Here is a 14,096-nt window from a genome sequence, read left to right as displayed (position 1 = left end):
CACTATTGCATGTGGATTTTACAAGAGCTACGATTACAGATGTACACTATTGCATGTGGATTTTACAAGAGCTATGATTACAGATGTACACTATTGCATGTGGATTTTACAAGAGCTACGATTACAGATGTACACTACTGCATGTGGATTTTACAAGAGCTACGATTATGGATGTGCACTATTCCATGTGGATTTTACAAGAGCTATGATTACAGATGTGCACTATTGCATGTGGATTTTACAAGAGCTACAATTACAGATGTGCACTACTGCATGTAGATTTTACATGGGTGCTGAGGAGCAAACCCTAGGTTTTCACGCTTATCTAGGAAGCAACAACTGAGCCATCTCCCCCCACTATGTTTTTTTTGTTTTTTGTTTTTTGATTTTTTTTTTTTTTACTTTAGAGCAGCTTTGGGTTTACAGAAAAGTTGAGCCTAAAAGTATGCATTTCCCTCCTCTGTTATTAATGTCTTGTTGGATGTGACATGTTTGTTATGGCTGATGAATGAATTTTAAGATGTTATGATTGCCTGAGGTCTGTGGTTTACATCTAGTTTTACTACTCATGACATATTTCAATGGGTTTTAACAAAACTTTCATTACATTTACTCTCTATTACAATGACAGTACTATACAGAATACTCCCACCAAAACACTCACTTTTAAAATATACATTTCTAAACACTATATTTCTATCTTTGTGGAACTATTCAAGACAATTGGAAGAAGATATGTCACAGCTTGAATATAAATGTACACCATAGTCTTATTTATTCTGAGTACTTGTTCCCCAGCTGGTGGCACAAGCTGGTATTTGGGGAGGTCATAGAGACCTGAAAAGATGCAGCCTAAATAAAGGAATCAGTTCCTTAAAGGTTGAGTCTTGGAGTTTATAGCTCATCTCAACCTCTGTCTTAACTTTCTCTGTTTCTTGACCCATGAAGATGAGAAAACATTCCACTGCCCCAGTCAAGCCAGTCCCAGCTCTCCTTTCTTTCTATCACCACAAATTGTGTCCCCCTTAAGCTGTGAACCAAAATAAATTCTTCCTCTCTGAAGTTGCTTCTGTCAGGTTTCTGGTCTGAGAGATGAAAATGATAATATGAAGTATCTGCATATCCATGCTCAGGCCAGCATTATTACCAGCAGTCAAAATATAAAAACAATTAAGTATCTACCAGTGCATGTTAGGATTAATGGAATGGGCTCTATGTACACATATGATTAAGTATGATATCTATACACCGTGGAGGACTACTCAGCCATGCTATAACATGGACATTAGGCCAAGTGGAATAAAGCAGTCAGAAAGTACCACATATATGATGTGTTCATGTCCATGAAGTACCTAGAATGGGGAGATTAACACAGATAAAAAATAGAATAGCGGTTGCAAGGGCTAGACTACTACTTAATGGGGATAGAGTTTCAGCTGTGAAAATGAGAAATCTCTTTAGGCAGACGCTGCTGCTGATTGACTCCAGCATGAATTACGTAATGCTATAGAGATGCGTGCTTTAGCATGGTTATCTTGGGACTGGAATAATAGTTCACTCAGAACAGAGTTTGTCACATAAACATGAGGACCTGAATTTGATCCACCAGAGCCCAAGAGTGGGGCAGAGAAGATGAGAGAGGCGGTGCGTACTTGTAATCCTAGCTCAGCTCTGGGGTGGTAGAACTGAACAGATTCCTGAGGCTTACTGGCCAGACAGCATAGCTCATTTTGCAAGGCCTAAACCAATGTGATACATGTCTGAAAAATACGAGATGGATGAATCAGAGAAGTTACATCTGAGGTAGTCCTCTGGCATATACACATACATACACACATGTGCACACACAGATGCACACATAAAAATATGGACAAACCTACCTACAAAGAATAGTTACCGTGGTAAATTTTGGGTTATGTATATCATAGGTCTAATTTCCAAAAGGAAAATATTTTGTTTGCTTTCTTTTTAAATTTCATTTAGCTTATATGTGATAAGTATATACATGTGCTATTTCAACATACACATTGTCCGACAATCAAGTCAAGGTATCCAACTTGTCTGCCACCTCATTTAGTTATCAGTTCCTTGTGCTGAGAAAGAAATATACTAGTTCTCATAGAGGCTACATAAGAAAACTGCCACATGGTGGAGGGGGGGGATAAGAACAGGAGGGATGAGGTAGGGGAAGGATGGAGGGAGAGAGTACTGGGGAAAACAACTGGATTCAGGGAGGGGGTTAGGGGCATCGCTGAGATAAGCTAGACACCTAGGACAATAGAACATCCCAGGAATCTATGAAGTTTTACCCTAGCTAAAACTACCATCTCCTGTAACCAGGCAAAACTTCCAATGGAGGGATTGGGACACCAAGCCAGCCAGAAAACATTAGACCAACAATTTATCCTGTCTACAGAATATGCAGGGTGGGGGATAGAGCAGAATTTGAGGGAAGGGCCAACCAATGACTGACCCAGCTTGAAACCCATACCTTGAGAGGGGAGCCCACCCCTGACACTGTTGATGATATTTTGCTATACTTGAAGACAAAGGTCTAGTGTAAATGTCATCAGAGAGGCTTCACCTAGCAACTGTTGGAAGCTGAAGAAGAGACCCATGGCCAAACACTGAGTGGAGCTTGAGGAATCCTATGGAAGAAGAGGGGGAAGGATTGCGGGATCCAGAGGAGGTCAAGGACACCACAAGAAGACCTAAAGCATCAACTAACCTGTGCCTGTGGTGTTCCTGGAGACTGAACTGACTGCCAGAAAGGATGGACAGAGTGAATCGAGGCTCTCTGCACATATGTGACAGTTGTGCAGATGGGTCTTCCTGTGGGACTCCTAAAGCAATAATAGAGGCTGTCTCTTGACTATCTTACCTGCTGATGAATTCTTTTCTCCTAACTTGTGTAGCCTCAGTGGAAGAAGATGTGCCTAGGCTTGCTGTGGCTTTATATGTCTGGACTGGCTGGTGCCCATGAGAGGCCTCCTCTTTTCTGGAGAGAAAAAGAGGAGGGGTGGGGGAAGGGAAGGAGAAGGAGAGACCGGAAAAAAAGAAGAGAGGGGAAGCTGTGATTGGAACATAAAGTGAATCAATAGCTTAGAAAAAAAATGAAGAAAAGGGATAACTGCCATGCTCATGCTATAGAGACATTTACTTATCTATAGCCTCTGGTGCCACCTGGTATGACCAACTCTGCCAGCCTGTGCGCACTTGCCAAAAGCAAAGTCTCAAAAGGTAGTACCACTCTCCAGCATGACATGAAACAGCAAGCTCTCACCATTCCTACAAGAGGCTGCAGAGGAGAGAAGATGAGCTACTGTGACCATCACCAAGAGAGAAGCATTGCTCTCCTGGTCCATGAACCACTCCAGGTTGAGAAATCTGGTTGGAATGATGGTTTTTTTTTTTTTTTTTTTTTTTTTTTCTGTAACAACCCACAGTCCTACCCGATTTTGGCTTGAATGCACAATCAGCTCTTGGCACTCTTCATTGGTGGTAGAACAAAGACAACACCATTCTCCCCCACATTTGAGTTTGGGCCTTTGACAATTGGAACCCAACTGGAGGTATTTTCATCTCGTCACACATTCCTCCCTCCACCCTCAATCATAGTCTCACTCTGTTCCTGCCAACCCATAATGACATTGCTGTCCTGTTCCTCTTGTTCTGCCTGCCTTCCCTCCCTCTCCCACTCCCCCAACACACAGGTGGAAATTAAAAGCCAGGTTTGGCAGTGCTGGAAGTCATAGACTGAAGCTAGAAATAAATTGAAATGAGCAAGCTGCAGCAACATAACAGGGCCCTGTGCCCAAGGCTTGACAAGCCACCCACACCAGTTCTGCCTGCTCCCGACAATGTGTTATGATTGCATAGCTGAGTCACCTAGCCCAAATGATAGTAATTCAGCTCAATCATGTCAAAAATCGAAATTGTGCAGCCATCTGGCCACAGGGCTTACTCACCTATTAGGGACACCCATTGACTTACTTGTGGCATAAAAGGTCACAAAAGGTAGGTGGGTAAATGTGAGGCTATGGAGAGAGGGCTGGCACTAAGTGCCCATAGGCTGTGGGTTTGTGTCTGTTCTATCTTTTGGAAATAAGCAGGGAAGCTGGAGTACTGGTCATAAGGAAGATTCAGAGTAGGGATCCCCTTCTCCCTTTCTGCCTCTGTGTTCACTTTGTACTCTCCATTACAAAACCAACTCACTCCGAGGTGACCGGTTTTTGCCAATGCACTTGGGAAGAGAACGGCAACAACAAAAATTAAAACAAAAGGCAATATTTAAAGGTGACAGTTTTGCAGAAAATCTGCACTTCCATAAATTGCTATTTATAAGGTAAATTAATACAGTTTGGGAAGAGCATGTTGGCAATAATACATCAAGACTTTTTAAATTGTTGAAATTCTTTTGCTGTCTGAATCTGTATAATTCATCTTCTAAGTCTGTGGCCTAAGAAAATAATCAGAAATAAACACAGAAATATTAATATCACAAGAATGTTTACTTCAGCCTTATTTATAATAGGAAAAAAGATAGAAATCAAAAGAATAAATTGAGAGAGAAGGGAAAGAAAATCAAACATCCTACAAAGAAATGGCTAAGTGAATTATAGCCACACATCCAACTTACTAGAAGACAGCCATTAAAAACCATACCTTCAAAAGAAGTTTAATAGCATAGGAAAATGTTTATGACTTTGCAATATATGCAAGTAGGCCATAAAACTTCATATATAATGTGAATTGTGTGATGTTGAATCATATTGAAAATTGCTTTTTTAATAGGTCGAGATGGTTAAATGTTAGATATCTCCTATGATACAAATCAAGAAAGATAAAATAGTTATTATAAACAGAAAAATACAAAAATGTTATGATTTGTTCTGTTGATTTTTAGTTTCCTTTAGTGTGTTCATTTTTTATAGCAATGCTCTCTGGCAGGCCTTTTGCACTGGGGAGTAGTTTTTTTTTTTTTTTTCAGTGAAAATTTCTAGAGGCCATGATAAATCAGTTCCAGAAAGCAATGTGCTAGAGCAACTGTAGACTGCTTATAGGAGCATCCTGGGATTGTCCCAATTCTCCATTATCAGGAGTAGTTGACATCGCATCATATTTGGAGCTTGTTAGAAGACATCGTGGTAAAGTTTACACTACAGAACTTTATAGATGCTACAAATATGAACCTATTTTTCCCAGAACACTGGCACGGAGGTCTGGGGAATTTGGATAGCCCAGGACCAGTCTTGTCCAGCTCCAGGATGTCTCTGAAGACTTGCTTGGCAACAATGAGATATATCCTTCAATCTCCTGACTCTATCCTAGAGTTTCCAGGTTCTGAGCTTCTACCTACCAGGCGATCTGAGCTCAAAGAGCTTCTGTGATTCTTTCCTATAGGGACAATCTTTAGGATGTATAGGCCCAAGTGGCTGCATATTTCATTGCCATTTAATATTTATATTTAATAATAACAATAATTTAATAATAACAAATTAACATTTCTAAATATGTTGTGCCAGGTTCTGCATGCTGTTGAGTCAGTGTTCAGAAACTATGATGCCAAGAGAGAATCATGGCTGTGTAAATTCCTCTCCAAAAGAAGCTCCTGTGTCAACTGTCAGCCTCTGACTTCGTACTCACACTACCATGCTCCTTCTTGGCATTTCCACTTTACTTATTAATATTAATAACGGCATCTTCTCAGTGCTTGGTATATGTATAGCATTCAGTCTTCCCAAGAGCCTCTTATACCACATTACACAGAAATGTATCCTGTCCTTAGCACTTGACATCTTGGAACACCTTTCCTTTCTTCAGAGCCATCTCTCCTTTCTAAGGAAGAGTACGAGAACATGACTTCCCTCATTCATTCTTGATCAGTTAAACACTGTTTTAGTTAGGGTTTCCATTGCTGTGAAGAGACACATGACCAAGGCAACTCTTATAAAGGCAAATATCAAATCGGTGCAGGCATACATTTTCAGAGGTTTAGTCCATTTTCATCATGGCAGGAAGTATGGCAGCATGCAGGGAGACATGGTGGTGGAGAAGCCAAGATTGCTACATCTTATCCAAAGGCCTCCAGAAGGAGAGTGTTTTCAACAGGCAGCCAGGAGGGGAGGTCTCTTCCACATTGGGCGAAGCTTAGACATAGGGGTTCAAAGCCAACCCCCACAGTGACGAACTTCTCCCAACAAGATCACACCTACTTCAGCAAGGCCATACCTCCTAATAGTGCCACTTCCCATCAGCCACCACAGATGTATTTAAAAAAGATCTTTCATAGGAATCTAGTGACCCAAAACATTAAGCATTGTATGAAAGCACTGTGAAGTATCATCTGGGACATCCACATCCAAACCATAACTTTTTCAACAGGACAAGCTGAATTATTACAGTCCTACGGAGTAGTACAGACCTCACAGTGGCCTGCGAGCCTGAAAACTTGGCCTCATAGCCCACCTGCAAACTGGGCACAGTCAGATTCTGGAGTGGAAGTTTCTGGTTAAGTCATGTGATACAGATTCATGTGGTCTTTTGCTGAGGTAAGACCCATGGGAGGACATGTGATGTTTGGAGAGAGTTTTAATAGGACACAATGGACAGTGCCTGGTGCTTGCAGAGCTTGCCTTGCAATGCTTCATTGGTCTTGTGTCTTCAGTGATCTTCACTTCACTGAGTGAGGCACAGTAGAGAACTTCTCCTAGCATCCTGGTTGCTTCTGTTCACTCCAGCTCCATGCTGGACCACTCCTGATTTGTGTTTGGGAACACTTTTGAACTGAACTACTGGTATCCTGACAAATTGAGACTGGAACTGCCCAAAAGAACTACTTTAAACAGGTCCACATCCCCTCATCCTATTTACCATCTTTTTTTTCTCTACCTTTGTACAGTGGGCTAGAAGTAGAGAAGCATTTGAGAACCCTTATTAAAACTAGGTTTATAAAAACCTGAGCCTACAAGATTTCTATCTCAAACTGCTAAAGTTAACCTCCAGAATAAATTTCTGTGAGTCTCAAGAATTGCAAAACCTCTTTAGACTTGTAGGTAAAATTTTTGCCACATATAGCATACTATCAACATCCTTTTTTGAAGATTCAGATATGCTAGGTTATTTGTCCAGGATCATATAATTATTTCCTGGACCCCAGAATAAAACTTTTACCTTAAGATGCTTCTGTAGTTTACCACACCACACCTCCATCCCCCCTCCATCATGAATATTACCCACACTACCACCTCCATCATGAATACTGCCTATACCACCATCACCTCCCCCATCCCTCCTCCATCTCGAACATTATCCATATCACTACTTCCATCCCGCCTCCATTATGAATACTATTAGAAGCTACTCATGAGCTTCAGATAAGTTGGGCTTCTTTCTTGAGGGAACATACATGGTTGTTTGCTAGAGAACCAGGACTTAATCTCTGGGCAATTCACATACAGACACTACCCTCTGCTTCTAGATATCCTGAGTCTTGACTCAGCAAACACATCCCCAGCACTCCCTAGACCTGATCCTCCCCTTTTCTATGTGGGTGAAGGCCTTGACCCTCATCACCTCCTGCCCCTGTCTTTTCCCTGACCTAAAATGGACTTCCCATTCTTCCCATTTTTGCATCCAAATTCTACTTCCATTTCTAGATCCTCAAATTAAGCACCATCTGCTCACTGGGGTGTTTTTCTCAACTGCATCAACTGATATAACCAAGCAATTTCTCTGGACTTCCATGAATTCATATCCTTTCTGAACTATTAATTTAAGATTATCACCCTAGCTGCCTGACATGGTTACTAACCCTGTTGCATTTTCACTATGACAATGACAACCCTTAGAAGACATATGCCCCCCTCTCACATTTATCATGAAGCCAAACGCTACACATACAGCAGGCACTCCAGACACATTTCTGAGCAGACACATGAATATGAAAGTAGTCAGCTTGCCCTAATTAATAATATGAACCATGTGATCCTAATACCGCTTGTTTGGTTCTGCTTTGCTTCTCCAGACATGTAGATGTTTAAGAGGAAGCTCATTAATACTGTTATCCCTTTGTCAACTTGGCAATTCCATGGGAACCCAGCTCCCATGCACAGGTTAAATGATATAAATTGATCTCCCAGATTGGAAGTTTCTAGAATCCCCAAAGCGTCTAGGAAAGAGTGACCCTCAGATCCAGCTCTACAACCTTTCCACACATTTCCCCCTGATCATTAAGAGCAGTAATGTGCAGTCCTGCTGTGCCCAGCATCTGTTTCTTTGACTCCCCAAATTGCACTGCAAAGTCATCTGGCTTTGGCTCTAACACCCAACCCATCTCTGATTCTCCCATTTTCTTAACTGTCCTACCTTCACCATGCTCATCTCTCATATATACACACTTATGCCAGGGTGTTCCCAGTGTGATGGGCCTTAAGGAATTGATTAGGTCATGAAGGTGAAGCCCTGGCCGTAGATTAATGCTCTTCTATACAAAGACACTAGAGAAGGAGTGTGTGTGTGTGTGTGTGTGTGTGTGTGTGTGTGTGTGTGTGTGTCCCTCCCTCCCCTGTAAGGGCACAGTGATAAGAAGACAGAAAACTAGAGAGCCTTCAGTAGAGCAGCCATGATCCTGGATTCCCAATCTACAGAACAATTAGTAATAAGTTTATCTTATTTAAGCCACTTAGTCTGTGACAGTCTATTACAACTGCCTAAATTAACTAAGGCATACTCATTCATACCTTTCAAAATGTTGTCCTGTGTCATATGCCTCATGTGCCCAACTCCTGTGCATAATATCCTCCCTACTAGGTACTTTCCACCTTGGCCTTGTCTATGATATTCTTATAGCCAATAGGATATGATCAGCCTCTTGAAGAGAGGACCTCTCCCCCCACCCCCATTACCCTTTCCTCTTCCTCTTCTGGCATAAAAGAGACCTGTAAGTGAAACATATCTTTAAAAAATCATGAGGAAACAAGTTCAGCAATGAGGATGATAATATAGGCATGATAGAAGGAGCCTAGATTCCTGTAAGCTACAGTGATTATGCTAGATGACCTACCCAAGAATTCTCATGGTAAGAGAGAGTGTAGCCTGTTAATTATAGGCTAGTCATGGCACTGGCTGAAATGTGAAACATTCACATCCTTTTTCTATACAAAAATGTTCCCAAATAAGACATCCACAAAACAGTGCTCATCCTATCTCTCCTTAAGACACCATCACACAGTGCTGTGGTGTATGGTGATTTCCACACCTATCACATCTCATTTTTCCACAGCTTCAAGTTTTCTGGGGACAGAGCCCATCTGTATTCGATTTCAGGATCTCCTTCCCTACTGAGCCAAGCATGCTAACAAAGCAAGAACGCTGAACCTGTCTGCTGATCTGAAGGGAAATGTGTCCTTTCTCTGTGGCTCAATCTTCTAGCCAGTATCTCCTAATTAGATAGAGGAACCTGCCAGCTCTCTCATCGCTGTGTACGGAAGAAAGCCATATCTTCCAGGCAATCATCATCACATCATGTATATCTTTCCCTGCTGCAAATCTGTTATTTACATATTAAAGTGGTTATTAGAGAAGAGAATTCACTGATGCAAATTTGACATTCGGATGTCAACCACTCCATAAATAAGGTCAACCGTGATGAGGACACATGTTAGTCTCCAATTAGAATCTCTTAATGTCTAAATAATGCTAATGTGAGGCATCTGCCACCCCATCTAGACTCATAAACAAAGATGCTGATGAGAGCCAACCTGCTCCAATGTACCTCCCATCACCCTTCCACAGTTCTCCACTTGAAGAACAGAGGCTAATAAATACCTCTAGGGGCTGTTCTGTCTGGTCAGTGGGTGGACAAAGCAGCCGGGTTAATCCTATTACTAAAATGGGATGGCACACGCTGAGTTTTATAACAGAGAGGGGTGGGTTTTGATTCTGCAGGCTGGAAAGCCAACATGGCACCAGTGTGTGGTTGGGCACTTGTGTAAAAGCCTGACATAACAAAGGGCATCACCTGGTGAAGCAGAGCAAGTGCGAGCTGTGCTGTCCGCTTCTTGTGAGGTCGTGAACGCCACCATCGAGACTATCTTTATGCATCACATCTCTACGCCTTCATCAAAATTTAGACGTACTTATAATTTTCATCCAAAAAACTGCATATAGGATGCTAGGAAATGGTGCAGTGGGCAAAGTGCTTGCCACACAAGCATGAAGATGTGAGTTCTGATCCCCAGCACCCGTGTAAAAGATAGGCACTGTGGAGCAGGTCTATAATGCCAGCACTAGGGAGACACAGCCCCAGAGCTCACCAGCCGTCCAGTCTAGACAAATTGGTGTGCTTCTGGTAGAGTGAGACACCTTATCTCAAAAAGTAAGGACAGCAACCAATGAAGACACCTGATATCTACCTCTGGCTTCCATTCACACTCCTACACATACATAAATGTACTCCTGTGCACATGTGCATGCATCAGCATTTGCTCATATACTATATGCATGTACATCTACATAAAATTTGAATGTGAGGACTAGGCTTCCAGAACCTACCTCTTTGGGGGCACATTCAAACCACAACCTGTCAGTACAGAGTCCTCCAGAGCCAAGAACTAACTGGAGATCTTCTCGCTGTCTCAACTCAACTCTTTCCAGAGGAGCATGGAGATGTAGAAAGCCCTAGGGCTTTGTCAAAAACATTTTCTGGAAAAGTCCATTTGAATATAAGATTTCTTTTAAAAATCATACTTTACCTAATAACTACTTAAGGCAGTATTTAATATTAAAACATGCATATTCAAAGCTTACGTTGTCTTCAAATAAAACATCAAATTTCTGAGAAAATTTTTTTGTGGCCAAGAGAACGAGGTCTTTCCGAATACATTTGATGGGAAAGTTGAAGATCATTCCAAGGCAGGGCAGCCATAGTTTTGCCACAGTTTTGAAATTTTGCACAAAGCAGGAGAGGCTCTGTAGAGGTAACATCTGCAGCCGTCCTTGGGCAGCCCCCTCTCCCCTTTGAGGGAACTGAGGTGACAACATAATTGGCCTACCCCCCCCCCCAGAGTCAACACAACACCCCTATTTTCCAGTCCTCAACCCTGCTTTCTTCTTGTGATGATTAAACTTCAGCGTCAACATCACTAGATTTGGAATCATCTGGGAGACGCACTTCCGGTTGTGCCTGAAGGTGTTACCAGAGAGAATGACTGAGGAGGGAGGAGTCACCCCAAAGTGGATGGTACTTCTCACAGACTGCGAGTCCAGACTGAATAAAAGGAGAGAAAACAGGAAAACTAAGTGACTGTCAGCGTTCAGCTTTCTCTGCTTCCTGATGGGTCCAGCTGTGAGCAAGCTTTCACTGCTACTGCTGTGAGCCAGTCCTGCTACCACCCCTCCTCCATCATCATAGACTGTGTGCAGTTACATTGTGAGCCAAACTCTCTTGTCTTCCCATGGGTTATTTGTCAGGCATTTGGTCATAGCAATGAGAAAAGTAATGAATACAGTTTTCTATGGCCAGTCCTGATTCCCCCATTGTTCTTCTCATACATCATACCCTGGGTCTCCCCTCCCTCATTGGGAGGAGGAAATCAAACTCTGGCACACTCTGCAACTGGGTTTTCCACACGGCACTTCTGACTGGTACAGTGATTAGCAATATAATACTCATCACTCTTGGCCCTTTGCCTTGTCCTGCCTCCTCCATCAAGAGAAAGGGAGAGAAATGCACATGATGGGCCTGGGGAGATAATTCAGAGGTTAAGAGCTCTTCTTGTTTGCTTTCTGTTGCTGTGATAAACACCATGATTAAAAGCGACTTGAGGAGGGAAGGGTTTATTTGGCTTACAGATTACAGTCGATCTCAAGGGAAATCAAGGCAGAAACCAGGAGGTGGGAATTAAAGCAGCAACCACAGAGGAACACTGCTTGCTGGCTTGCTCAGCTACCTTCCTTAAAGAATCCAGGCCCCTACCCAGGGTTGGTACCACTCACAATAGGTGTCCTAGTTAGGGTTTATTTTGCTGCAATCGAAACACTATGACCAAAAAAGCAAGTTGGGGAGGAGAGGGTTTATTCCACTTATATTTCCAGATCATAGTCTATCACTGGAGGAAGTCAAGGCAGGAACTGAAGCAGAGGAACCTGGAAGCAGGAGCTGATATATACAAAGGCCATGGAGGGCTGCTGCTTACAGGTCTGCTTCCTGTGGCTTGCTCAGCCTGCTCTCTTATAGAATTCAGGACTGCAAGTCTAGGCATGGCACTACCCACAATAGCCTGGACCATATCCCCACACCACACACACACACACACACACACACACACACACACACACTGATCACTGACTGAGAAAAATGCCTTACAGCTGGATCTCATGGAGGTATCTCCTCAACTGAGGCTCCTTTCTGATGACTCTAGATTGTGTTAAATTGATGCATAAAAGCTGGGCAATACAATAGGTTCCACCAGTGAGAGAGAGAGAGAGAGAGACAGAGACAGAGACAGAGACAGAGAGACAGAGAGCGAGAGAGAGAGAGACAGAGAGAGAGAGACAGAGAGAGAGAGACAGAGAGGGGGGGGCAGGCAGGCAGGCAAAGATGTGTCCATAGGAGAATCTGCCTGCCTCTACTTCCAGAGTGCTAGAATTAAAAGTGTGTACCGAGGTGCCCCACTTCATTTCCTTTTCCCTTTCTTTTTTTTTCTTTCTTTTTCCTGTAACCTTAACTTGAAGAAGGTTGGAGACAAGGGAATCACTGGGTGCTTGCTGGATGCTACACTAGCATGAGAAATGCAGGTACTGGGTTCATTGAGGGGTCCTGCCTTAAAGACACGAAGAGGAGAGCAATGGGATCGTACCCAGTGCCCTCATCTGGCCTTTGTACATACACGTGCATATACACCAAATGCTAACATGCACAAGCGTGTGTGAGTGCACACAGACACACACACACATGCACGTGCACATACATGCACAAAGATTTTTTTCATGAATTATGCAAAAAACTCTTTGAAATGTCTGAGAAAGCAAGAGTCCTTTCTACTGAGATTCACAGGATATATGTGAAACACTGGTAAAACTACCCACCCCACCCCCATGACAAAAGCTTTCTTTACACTCTTGAAGGAATAATCCCATTGCCAAAATTACTCTTCGGAAAATCAAGTTCAAACTTTCCGACTGATACTTGAAGTTAAAACTCAAGAGAAGTAAAGATGGCCTCCTGTCCAAAAGCATGCCTCTCCCTGCTACTTTTGCTTTTCCCTCAAAAATGCTCTCCGCAGTCAATTCTCATAAGTGGTACCTGTTCCTTCACTCAATAGACTGCCATGATGAAGGGTGGTGAACCAGAAGGGTTCTGAGTACAGTTCGTAAGACAGGCCATGCTGTTCCCTGGGCACTCAACCCACCAGGACATAACACAAGCGAGTATCTGGAGATGACACCTGCAGGAACAAAAGGAAAAAACAGCCTACATAACGATGTGACGCAGATGGCCCACAGAGGCCTCTCTGAAAAGGAGATTTAAGATGAGTCACGTAAGAAGCCAGCCTCATGCCAGTCCAATAGCAATGCACGGCAAGTAAAGGAAATGCAGAAAGCAAAGGCTCAAGAAGCAGACAGGCCTGGGGAATGTGAACAACAGTGGGGTTAGAAGGAGATGCTGTGAACGAGATGTTAGAGGAAGGAAGGAAGGGGTGAAGATATTCCAGGGGAGAGAAAGGACTTCTTGCTCTAATTTGAGTAGAAAAGGATACTTGGTTTGTTTTTTTTAAAAAAGACTCTGGTAACAAAATGACTCAATGGACAAAAGCCCCTGCCACCAACTACAACAGCTTGAGTTCAGTCCCTGGGTCCAAGATGATGGAAGGAGAGCACTAACTCCCACAAATCGGCCTCTGATATACAGACTATGTCAGGCATGAACGTGTGTGCATGCACGCGTGCCACACACACACACACACACACACACACTAAAAGTAAAAATAAAATAAAATAAAAATGTTGGTAAAAAGAAAAGAAGTGTTCTGGCCCTAGCAAAGAATCTCACAAGCCCTAAACCCCTGTACTGGATAGTTTTGTGTCAACTTGAC

Source organism: Mus pahari, chromosome 1 (assembly GCF_900095145.1).
Source record: "Mus pahari chromosome 1, PAHARI_EIJ_v1.1, whole genome shotgun sequence".
Lineage (NCBI taxonomy): Eukaryota > Metazoa > Chordata > Mammalia > Rodentia > Muridae > Mus > Mus pahari.
The sequence above is the reverse complement of the archived record's forward strand: the minus strand, read 5'-3'. Positions refer to the sequence as shown.